The sequence below is a fragment of the Erinaceus europaeus genome, chromosome 4 (assembly GCF_950295315.1).
Source record: "Erinaceus europaeus chromosome 4, mEriEur2.1, whole genome shotgun sequence".
NCBI lineage: Eukaryota > Metazoa > Chordata > Mammalia > Eulipotyphla > Erinaceidae > Erinaceus > Erinaceus europaeus.
This window is the reverse complement of record NC_080165.1, coordinates 37,806,664-37,818,913: the sequence shown is the minus strand read 5'-3', so window position 1 is coordinate 37,818,913 and position 12,250 is coordinate 37,806,664. Positions and strand designations below refer to the sequence as shown.

At 37.9% G+C, this 12,250-nt stretch overlaps 1 protein-coding gene across 1 annotated transcript in view; it reads right to left on the bottom strand.

Moving 5' to 3' along the window:
* RIPOR2 (RHO family interacting cell polarization regulator 2) overlaps positions 1-12,250 on the bottom strand; it is a 275,401-nt gene that overhangs the window by 207,837 nt on the left and 55,314 nt on the right. The window lies entirely within an intron of this gene.

Genomic DNA, 12,250 nt, shown 5'->3' with positions numbered 1-12,250 from the left:
AAACTGAGTAATTTAGAAAGTTTCCATGTTGCTCCTAGTCAATTTACCTCCTTCATTTTGAGAATCATAATATATATAAATTTATTTATAAAACATACATATATATTTTATTATCTTTATTTATTTGTCAGAGACCATCAGAAATCGAGAGGAAGGAGGATATAGAAAGGGAGAGAGACATCTGCAGAACACTACTTGTGAAGCTTCCTCCCTGTAGGTGGCTTGAACCTAGGTCCTTGCACATAGTAATGTGTACACTCAACTATAGAGAATCATATTCTTATAAAGAAAGAAGAGTTAGACAATTCAGAGTTGATGAAAGCCCTACAGAGGAATTACAATGTCTGAAGAACAATTGGAGGAATTATGATATTTACCTTCAAGAAAGGAAGTCTCAGAGTAGGGTAATAAGATAGAGATTTTTAGAAATTCTAGAGAGCTTAGGGATTTTCTAAGGGATGGACGTATGTAGTGAAAGCGACAAAGAAGTAGAGGAAAGTTCAGTGTAAGAAAGAACTCCCCAAGAATATAGTTCTTTGCTCATCAACAAAGAACTCAGGAATTAATACATTCCTTGACATCGAATGTGTGTATAATTTGGCAGGTATGCTATAGAAAGAAATTGTGAGAGGTTAAACTAGAGCAAAAATTCCTTAAAATTTGAACATTGGGGTTGGTTGATGCCACACCAGTTTGAGCCTCACGCAGGTTCAAACCTCTGGTCCCCACCTGCGGGGTAAAGTTTCATGATGAAACAAGGCTGCAGGTGTCTCTCTATCTCTCTTCCTCTCTGTCTCCCCTTCCCTCTCAATATTTGGCTATCTCTATCCAATTAATAAAGATAATAAAATTTGAACATTTAGGTTTTATTGTTAAATTATGAAAACATTTGTTATTATTTTGTGGGTGAAGATAGAGGTGGTATGTCTTTATAGAAAACATCTACTATTGTGAATCTTGAACTAGTACTCCTTTCAGAGGCTAACTTGCTTAATTGCTGCAGAACATAGACACATTTCTGCTTTTTTTGACTGTCTTAATGCTCAAATTTGAGAATAAGTAAAAGGAAAGAAAAGTAAAAGGAAGACAGGATGGGAGGAGACATCTGTTAATATATATTAATAGGGATGGGGTTGGATGGTGGAGCACCCAGTTCAATGCACATGCTACCATATAGAAGAATCTGGGTTCAAACTTCTGTCCACCTGCAGGGGAAAGCTTAATGAGCAATGAATCAGGGTTGCAAGCATGTCTTTTTCTTTTCTTTTTTAAAATTTTTATTTATAAAAAGGAAACACTGACAAAACTATAGGATAAGAGGGGTACAATTCCACACAATTCCCACCACCAGAACTCTGTATCCCATGCCCTGTCCTGATAGCTTTCCTATTCTTTATCCCTCTGGGAGTATGGACCCATGGTCATTATGGGGTGCAGAAGGTGGAAGGTCTAGCTTCTGTAATTGCTTCCCCACTGAACATGGGCATTGACAGGTCGATCCATACTCCCAGCCTGTCTCTCTTTTTCCCTAGTGGGGTGGGTCTCTGGGGAGGCGGGGCTCCAGAACCCATTGGTGGGGTTGTCTGTCCTGGGGAAGTCTGGTTGGCATCATGCTAGCATCTGGAACCTGGTGGCTAAAAAGAGAGTTAATATATAAAGCCAAACAAATTGTTGACTAGTCATGAACATAAAGGCTGGAATAGTGCAGATGAAGATTTGGAGTCTCCATTTTGAAGATAGCTAGTAGGCCTATTTTAGTTATATTCTGAATGGCCCATGACTATTTGTTTTTTCCTGAGCCTGACATCTGATATGCAGGTTGACCCAGGTTATTGTCGGGGGAGATGATGTCATGGCTAGAAAAAGGACCGGAGAGATGGGTCAGGGAAGAGAGTAGCTCTCAAATATGGGAAAGGTTAAATCTTGTTGACTGTAAACCCCATCAATTTGATCTGAGGCCCACATTCAGCTTAGGAGCCTATGTAACCTCTGCATACCTGTAGATCTGAGTTTGGTTGCCATCATTTCTTTTTGTCTCTCTCTTTCTCTCTCTCTCTCTCTCTTCCCCTCCCCACACAATTTCTCTCTATTCTATCAAATAATAAGAAAAAGAAAAAACTGGAGGGGGATAGCCACAGAAAATAGTAGACTTCTTATGCAGATACCCAATGAACTCCAGCAAAACATTTATATAATTATTAAGCCAAGGAGTTAGAAAATAGCTTTCATTCCTCAGGCTTCTAATTCCTAGGTTAAATTCCTGATCAGATCTAGGTAGTGCTCTGCAGTTTGCTCTGGATCCCTTCGCTGGTGGCAGAGGTCAGAGGGCCCCCCTGGGAGATCTAGGGTGGCTCTGTGTGATGAGGGCGTAGTGTGCAAGAGACAAGCAAACAGTCAGCTCCAGGAGAAGCCTCTGAGGGTCATCTCATTTATTGAGGGATGCAAGCAAGTAGATATACCCATAGTCCAGAAAGAAGGTTGAGGTAATCATTAACCCAAACACAGTACATAGTTACATCTTGACCTACAAACTATTTGATCACAACTGTAAAGTTACCATATAAGGCTTGGTCATAGCTCAACAAAGCAATTTTTTCTGGGGGTAAATTATAGGCACTTCAAGGCAAGGGGCAAGTGTTGGTATGACTCATATTGGTTTGGTCTCCTTCCCCCCACCTCTGGGAGATTTGGTTTGGCCCCTGCTAGTTTCGTGCCCCTTTGTCCCGCCCCAAAGAACCCCTACTGACGTTTAGAGTCCCAGCAGCAGCCGCTGAGGAAGAATGATGGGGAAGCACATGGTGTGGTGATTTGCCCGCTCGTGAATAAAGATTAAACTGCAACTTCTCTGCCCAGCCGTGTGTCCTCGAGTCTCTATCTCTGTCTACTCTGCGAAGCTAGCCCAGCCAACTAGAGCCCCCAAACTTTAACAACAGGCAAGGGAGCAACTGAGTACACATTAATTCATGGCCTTTGTTCTAAGGGGATGGAGTGGCATGTACAGAAAAGTTGCCCCTTCCAGGGAAGCCATCCATCATTAGTTCATGAGGTCAGGAGGGACCTGCCTTTGTCTCTACCCGGGAGGGGGGAGAACTTGGGGTCAACCCACTCAGACTCTCATGGAAACAATGGCCTGGACTTCCTGGACAGTGGGTCCATTTTCCACAGTGCTCTGTTGAAAAATGAAATATATTAGGGGCTGGTAGTGGCATATCTGGTTGAGCGCACATGTTATAATGCATAGGGATTTGGGTTCAAGCCCCCAGTCTCCATCTACAGTAGTGAAGCTGGACTGCGGATGTTTCTTTGTCTCTTTTCCTCTCCATTACCCCCTTCCTTCTTGATTTCTGGCTGTCTCTATCCCTAAGTAAATAATGATAATAATAAAATAAAATAAATTCATTTGAGGGGCTGGGACATAGCTCATCATGAAATGAAGAATCCACAGGCTGCTGGTGGACATCCACTTACGCATTCCAGTATCCCAAGTGGCAGGCTCTGATGGTAGCCAACCTGCTGTTACCTTTATTGTCAGCTGTGCTGCGCCCCGTTTGAACTTGATAAAAGCTGTGTGCTGTGGTACAAGGGTGTGCAGGCCTGGTAGAAATCAGTAAAATAAATGTAACTCCCTACCCTTCATGAGCCTCAGGTCTTATTCTTTGATTACTTTTGAACTATAATACGAATTTTTTTTTTTTACTAGAATCTGATAGTGCACACATTTTACCATGCTCAAGGATCTAGATTTGATGGTGTTAATGTACAACTTTGAAAATAATTAAAAAGCTACCACCATGTAAGAGAGCTATTAAAAGGTAAAGATTCATTAGTGGTGTAGTATATGGTGCCTCACCTATAAAGTAAAGGTTGTATGAGAAATGGTGGCTATACAAAGGTCTATAACTTTTCCAGTGCTTAGGAATATCTGTGCATTTACATTTGCATTTGGGATAAAGGCAAAGTCATGGTGAAATCATGGTGGCCTATAAGCAGTGACACTTCTCACTTCATCCTTGTTGCCTGTCTCCTTCATGCTGACACCTCAGAAGCTCCCTTTGGCATGCTGGAGCTGGTGAGTGAGATTAGTCAGGATCAGAACTGAGTTGTAGAGTGAAGCTGCCTGGGAGGAGGTAAGTGGGAACTGGCACTGTCCTTTCCCCTGCTCTTTGAATGAGCTCATTCATTCATTGTCCCAGACTGCTATCTTGAATTCTTCTGCTTTACTTCTCTGTGGGATACATTTCTCCACCCTGGTATGAGATACAAATACAGGGGTGGGTCTCACATAATTGAAATTCTTTTCTATTTCGCTACTGCCTTTTCTTTCCTCCATTTGAACAAAAGGGTGTAGGACTTGGATGAAAATTAACAGAGTTCTAAAGAATTTTATCTTTGGATAAGGTTGTCAATGACTGCTTTCTATATCTGAATGCTCAGAGTTGTCTTGTAGGTAAGTAAAAAAAGTGCTTATCAACCTAAAAAAATATTTTCCCAGGTTTTCCTTCCCCATGGAGCAGATTGAAATGAAATGAAAACAGTCAGCATAAATTCTTGCTTATCCTGCATTTTTTTCTTTCTTAAAGGAGAAGGACTCTGAATTTCGGAAGGAAATTGATAAGGTTGCATGGCAATGTCTGAAACAGTGCAGGAAAAGAGTCTTTGTTTCTAGGGGACATTTCCTTGTCTTTGGCCTCATGCCAGTCAGTTGGGCCCCAACTGAACTCGCTCTGATTGTAGAAAACTGGAATTATGAACATAGACTGAGTAGGCACCAAGTTTCCTTTGAACTTTCTTATCCAAATTCAACCATTTGCAACCTGCAGCCTGGTATGTTTGTTGATAGTAGAGACTATCATAGACTTTGGAGCAGCCATATTGCCTGCAACCTTGCTTCCACTATTTACTAACTGCAACCATGAGCAAGTCACTTAACTTCTCTATGCATAGTTGTTTCATCTGCAAAATAAAGGTGTTATGGTAGCACATAGGGTTGTTGAGAAGATTCAAGGCGTAATGATTGTAAAATACTTAAAAGGGCTTCTGGTACCGAGTAAATGCTCAGCAAATGGCAAAGACTTGTTCTTAAGATCGAGGCCGTACAAAGAGTAAGGAGTTCACCTTGTCCTTGGCCTTAGTGAAACAGTAAATTTGCCAGATCTTGCTCTTGACAATTCCCAGGGCTGGGTTTTAACTGTTTGATATAGAAGGAATGAACTGATGAAGAATGACCCTAATACAGAGTACTTGCCTTAGCATTAACTTTTCAACAGTTAATTATGAAGCAGAGGATAAAAGGGTTGTGATTATTAAGGAGTTTTGGGGTAACAAGGATATGCTTTAGTATTGCCAATCTTAGAATCAAATAATAACGTGAAAAGAATTCAGGTCACAGGACCTCTAGTTTCCTTTCTCAACCCAGAAGATACAAAAAGCAGTCATGAGGCAAGGGGAGTTGGAGTGCTTTGAGGCGCAAAGGCCTCTATTCCCACATTGGATAACATGTTTATTAAACTGTTTCCTTTTGCACAATTGGGTTTATTATGTGGTGTTGGGCTAATGGCCTCATTTGTTCATTTTCAATATGCTTTAGTAATTTCTGACTCCTAAAAATGTCTTTTGCAGGCTGGGAGGTTATGCAGTAGATTAAGTGTTGGATTCTTTAGCAAGAGGTCCTGAGTTTGAATCCTGGCATCACACATATCCGAGAGATGCTCTAGTTCTCTTTCTCCTTCATAATTAATACATGGATCTTTCTAAAAGATCCTTTTATTAACTGAGGAAAAATAGGTTTGTGTTAAAAGCTTATATAACCTTAATATATAGAAAATGAAAACTGTGCTCTCTTCAGCAGCACATATACTAAAATTGGAACGATACAGAGAAAATGAAAGCCAAAATAATCTGTTTCCAAGCCCATCTCCCAAGGACTGTTTATACACACATAAGTATGTGAAGAATAATTTGTTTAGTTGTTTCAATATCTGAATTTTTATTTTTATTTATCTTTTGGTAGAAGGATCAAACCCAGCGCCTCATAAATATGAAACATGAGCTGTACCAATGAGCTACATTATCAGCCCTCAGGATCCAAATTATTTTAGTTCTGCTGTTTATTTGCACAGAATAAATCTTTCAACACTCTGACTAGCCTTGCCAGGATGAATAAAACTAATTTAGTGTAAGTTTCTTTTTTAGTTCCATTTCTAAGTGACTCAACTTGCCTTGTTGCTATTGCCCTAGTAACACTCATTCTTAATTGGTATTGCACCTGACTACTTACATACTTCTGAGGTCAAATGAGCTCATTATTTCTTCATGTAGGAGATATTTATTTCATATTAAAGTTTTTTAGTGTCTAATTTTTTCAGACATTAAATAACATTTTATCTTAATGACCTGTTTACTGTGCTATTCCCTGAGAATCAAATAAAGCAGTTAGATGATGCTTCATTGCATAATATAAAACGATTGCACTATATTAATTTATCAGAGGCTCATAATAAGGACTTAATAAGTGTGAAATATCTCCACTCAAAAAAGTTCAAGATGTTATATTTCTACAAGTTATTACATTGAGGGGAGGGGATGGGATATGGAGTTCTGGTGGTGGGAATTGTGTGGAGTTGTACCCCTCTTAGCCTATGTTTTTTGTCAGTGTTTCCTTTTTATAAATAAAAATTTTTAAAAATTCTGAAATTTGAAAGATATACTTAGGAGGTGAAAATTCTGAAATTTGAAAGATATACTTAGGAGGTGAAAAATAAGGCATAGGTTGGGGAAACATCATTGCTAAGTATATATATGTTAAAAGATTTTTATATAGAATGAATAAAGAGTCCCAAAATTTAAACAATAAGATGAAAATGAACAAAAGATTTGAGGAAACGCTTAACCATAAAGTATATACAGATTTCAAAGGCAAAATATCATTGGTTATTAGATTTCACTTAACCATAAAGTATACACAGATTTCAAAGGCAATATCATTAGTTATTAGAGAAATATAAAAACCACAATGAGATGTTATTAGATTTCAATTAGAATGTCCGAAATTAAACAGATTAACTATTGTCAAGTGTTAGTAAGGATGTGGAGAGACTAGAATCCTCATACTACTGGGAATGTACAATAGTATAACCTCTTAGAAAGTGTACTGTAGTTTCTTAAAAAGCTAAATGTGTACAAAAGATGCAATCCAGTCTTCCCAGGAGTTAAGTATTCATCCAAGAGGAGTGAAAACAGATGTCTAAAGAAAGACCTAAGTACAAATGATTACAGCACTTTCATTTGTAATAACCCTAATAACTGGAAATGACCCAATATTCATCGATAGGTGAATGGATAAACACATTTTGGTACATGTGCATAAAAGAATAATACTCAGTAATAAAAAAGAGCAGCTACTGACATACGTAACACTAGGAATTAATCTCAGAATTATTGTGTTGAGTTACTGAATCCAGACCAAAAACAAGTACATTTTATTACATGTTTATAAAACTCATAGTGTTCTAATCTATAATGATGAAGAATAGATCATTAAGGAGGAAGTTAAAAAAAAGCAGGAAGAATGTATCACAAGAGTACTTATTTTTTTTTTCTATGAGGGATTCCTTTACTATATTTATTGCAATAATGCAAAAAAATAAATAAATAAAAGATACCATGGTTGCATATGTCAAGCATGTCAAATACATCAAACTATACATTTAAAATCTGTGCAGTTTAGTATACCAGTTTGTTTAATAAAGTTGTTTAAAAAGCTAATGTAGTGCTGAAAATACAGCCTAAAGATCTCATAGTGGAATTGCTTGTTTCTGGTGCTCTACTAAATGTTCTCCTCTTTCTCTACTCCGACGTCAGGTCAGCATAAAAATTTCAGTCCATTTGACCTCAAATATATATACATTCATATATGTATATATGATACATCTTTCTATATTATATTTACTATGTATGTTATAGAATATATATAGTTACATATATTACACATATGTAATGTTATATGTCCATATATATTCTAAAAGAAAAAGTAAGTATATGCAATCTTCAGAATCTGATCTCTTTTCTAATCATGATAAAGACCGCAAGTTGTTCCCTAACATTCATTCTTGCCATTAAATTGTTCTAATTAAATTAAATTAAATTAAATTCTTATCATTAACTACTGGAACTCCTGAGTCCCAGGTAAACACATGGCTACCTGGAATAATGACTATATCTTTTTGATCTTTGCAGCTAGCCAGTGCAGTGTAAGCAGAAGCATTACAGTAATATCCAAAAAAGTATCTTTATTATGTGAAGCACATACTTATTTTCCTTTCTTTTTTTCCTGCAGACTAAGATTAAGATGTGATGGCTAGGATCTGAGTTGCCCAGTGGACCATAAGGCAAAAAATCATATGTAAGCCATTAGATTGATACTATAGAAAGAATTCCAGGCTCTTAGAATATCTCATTATTCCACTATTATAGCCTTTCTAAAAATGAGAGAGAAAAAGAAATTAATGTCTACATTTCATCTAATGCTCTCAGCTTTCTGACTTGGATATCTAAACCTAATCCTAACTGATAAATTGAAACCTTACAATTTTTGAAACTATATATATATTTTTTTGCCTCCAGGGTTATCACTGGAGCTCAGTGTCTCCACTATGAATCCACTGCTCCTGGAGGCTATTTTTCCCCCCTTTTTGTTGCTCTTGTTTATCACTGTTGATTTTGCTGTCGTTGTTGGATAGGACAGAGAGAAATTGAAAGAGGAGGGGAAGACAGAGAGGGGAGTGAAAAAACATACACAGGCCTGCTTCACAAGGCTTCACTTGTGAAGTCATCCCCCTGCAGGTGGGGAGCCGGGGGTTCGAACCAGGATCCTTACGCTGGTCCTTGCACTTCACACCATGCGTGCTTAACCCACTGTGCTACTGCCCAGCCCCTATAATTTTTTTTTTTTCCTTAACCAGAGCACAATTCAGCTCTGGCTTATGGTGGTGAGGGGATTGAACCTGGGACTTCAGAGCTTCAGGCTCTGAAGAGAGTCTCTTTGCATAATCATTATGCTATCTCTCCCGCCTTGAATCTATAAAATTTGGGTAATATGATGATTTCTATCTTAAAGAGTTGTGAGGACTAAAGAAGACAATACATTCAAGATACTTGGCATTATGTCCAAGCTTTTAGCTCAACAAAAACTAAGTTTCAATTGTCATTAGTACTTATTTGACTGCATTAATGTTTTGGAAATAAAATCTGCCTAAGCTGTGAGTTTGAAGTCTGTTATGTGGTAATATCGGAAGAAAAGTCACCATGAGCATCTTTTTTACTTTGGTGCCCTGAAAAGGCAGCCTGATATAGGACTTCTCAGAGCGCTGCATATCCCATCACTGCTGCTGAGACTAGAGAAGTCTTACCAGATACTTTGTCACCTAATCAACTACAGAAACACAGCTCTTTGAATGAAGTGAAAGAGCCCTGGACTTGGTGTTTTCCCCTCAGGAAAAGTTTCTTGAGCACAATATATATGACTGGAACCAGTATTCTTTGTTATGACAATTTCATTACTGGAAGTTCCTTTATTTATTTATTTAATTTAATTTTTCCCCCCTGGTTGAAAACAGAGCACTGACTCAAAATCATGAGAAGACACCACTCCCAGAGCCATTGTTATCTCAGCTGTCTCAGGCAGGGCATCAAACCTGTGGACATGTTAACCTTCAGTTTAGTAAATGTGGCTGTAGGATCGATCTGAAAGACAGAAATCTACATTGCTAGGAAGAAAGGGGCCAATTGCTGCTCAGAATTCAAGAGCTTCCCTTCTTGTAACACTGCCAGAGAATGGTCAAGGACAACAGCTGTAGGTAAGTCTTATTCTGAAAGGCAAGATGTAGGATTAGAGAGTCTAAAGGTCAAGTGATTAATTAAAAGCAAAAGCAAAGCAAAACAAAAATGCTGCAATAGAAGAGAAGGTTACAAGTGAGTAAAATCTCTTGATAATTACAAATTGCTGACTGGCTCTGAAGATCTTAGCAGGAGCACATTGTCGCACTAAATCCTAACCCAAATGGATTATAAACCTGAGAATGGAAGGCAGTTGCCCAGGACATCTAAGCTGGTTTGCGTTCTTCCAATTTTGATATGTTAACTGTATAATGAAAGGGCCATTAGTAAGCTGATTTCATGTTCCCCATTCCTAACACACACACACACACACACACACACACACACACACACACACACACACACACACACTTCCCATTAGAGAAGACTTGGAAAGAGAAGTAGGCAATACCAGCATCACTAGGCCTTGGATTAACATGAATCCAATGACTATTTATAAATCATATTTTTGAAATACCTGGGCAGATGCAAAGGGTAATTATTGGTACTTATCTGTAAACTAGCCTTGTTGATACCAGTGGGACACTCTGGTTTGCTTGGTGGTCAAATAAAGGCAAGAACACATATTTCATGAGGTCCCATAAATTGGGTCTAGTATAGAAAAAAGTTTAATGATAGAGTGATTACTGGGTGGCATCAAGTGGGAAGTTGCTTTGATACAATGGACACCTTTAGGTATAGGCTAATCTAATGGTCATGGAACAGAGAGGCTCACAGACTAAACTGAAAAATTCAAGTAACATATTTGATTACAAAATTTCAAAATACACAAATAGAAAGCAAAGTGACACGTGGCGCTAAGCGTAAGTACTGGCGTAAGGATCCCGGTTCGAGCCCCACCTGCAGGGGGGTTGCTTCACAGGCGGTGAAGCAGGTCTGCAGGTGCTTATCTTTCTCTCCCCCTCTCTGTCTTCCCCTTCTCTCTCCATTTCTCTCTGTCCTATCCAACAACGACGACATCAGTATCAACAACAATAATAACTACAACAATAAAACAAGGGCAACAAAAGGGAATAAATAAATAAATATTTTTTAAAAAACATGAAAAAAAAGAAAGCAAAGTGAATAAGATAAAACCCATTAATATTCTTACAGAAAGGTTACAAGTAGGTAGAGGGACAAGATTATTTAAAGGCTATGATACATAAGATTTGCTAAACAAAAACTGAGATTAAACTGCCAGCAGATTTTTGTCTTCAGATACAAATACCTAGATGTGTTAAGTAAATATAACCAGTAAGCAGAGCCTATGCTTATGTCAAATGTAGTTTAGAAAAAAATGAACAAGTTAGAGTAATTCTAATGTTCACAGAACTTTCATAACATGTATGAGACACAAAATAAGCAAAATCAAAACTCAAGAATATACAAAATATGTATGAACATCCATTGTTCAGAAAGCATTAATTTGGGCAATCTTTGTTGTTATCCATCTCAGAGAAAACATAAGTTTTCTTTCTCTGAGAAATAAGCAAAAGTAGTGGTTGTTCAATAGGATAATCAATGTGCTATACCTCTGAGTAGGAACACTCAAGCCTATCCATGTATCTTGGACAAATATTTATCATAAATTCGCCTCTACGGTCTTGTGCATGTGAATTACTTGGATCAAGCCTCAATTGTAACCTTTTACAAATCGGCCTTTGTAAATCAGAGTATCAGAGTATCAATGGTGAGGAATGATAGGGAATGGGGAGAGAGGAGAGAAGACAGATGAAGTGTGCATGCCCTAGAGATCAGGTACTGTGTTTCTTTGACCTCATTTACACACTTTTTTGTGTTACCTTGCTAGGTCCCTTTCCATTTGCTTCTTGCTATCTATTTTATTTATTCACTAATTTTGGTGCCAAGAATAAATCTAAGTCCTTATACATGCAAGACAATGGCTTTACTGTTGAACTATACCCCAGACCCATTATGTATTTAAAAATGACTTAATGACCTATGTGATTTTTGCATTTTAATTTGATTTGTAAATCTTTCTGTTGTGTAACTTCTGGGGCATCTTACCTGGTAGTGTAATAACAGATGCATCTAGGTAATTTCCCAAAAGACAACTAGAATTCAGGATTTGGAAACCTTATCAATTAACTATTACAATCATCCTCTCCAGTGGCCACCCCCAGTTTTCTGGGGCAAATGTGTATGGAAGCCCACATCTGGATTTAGATCCATAGAAATCACAATGAAATCTTAAATTTGCATTCAGTGTGTTGGACCATTAGAACCATAAGAGGTCATTTGCTTAAATTATGTATCCACCTAAACTGGCAATGAGTCCTCATCCCCTAGACCTGTTACCAAACTTTAGCTCAAAGGACCCTAAGACAGCAGGAACCTCACATCTCCACTACAG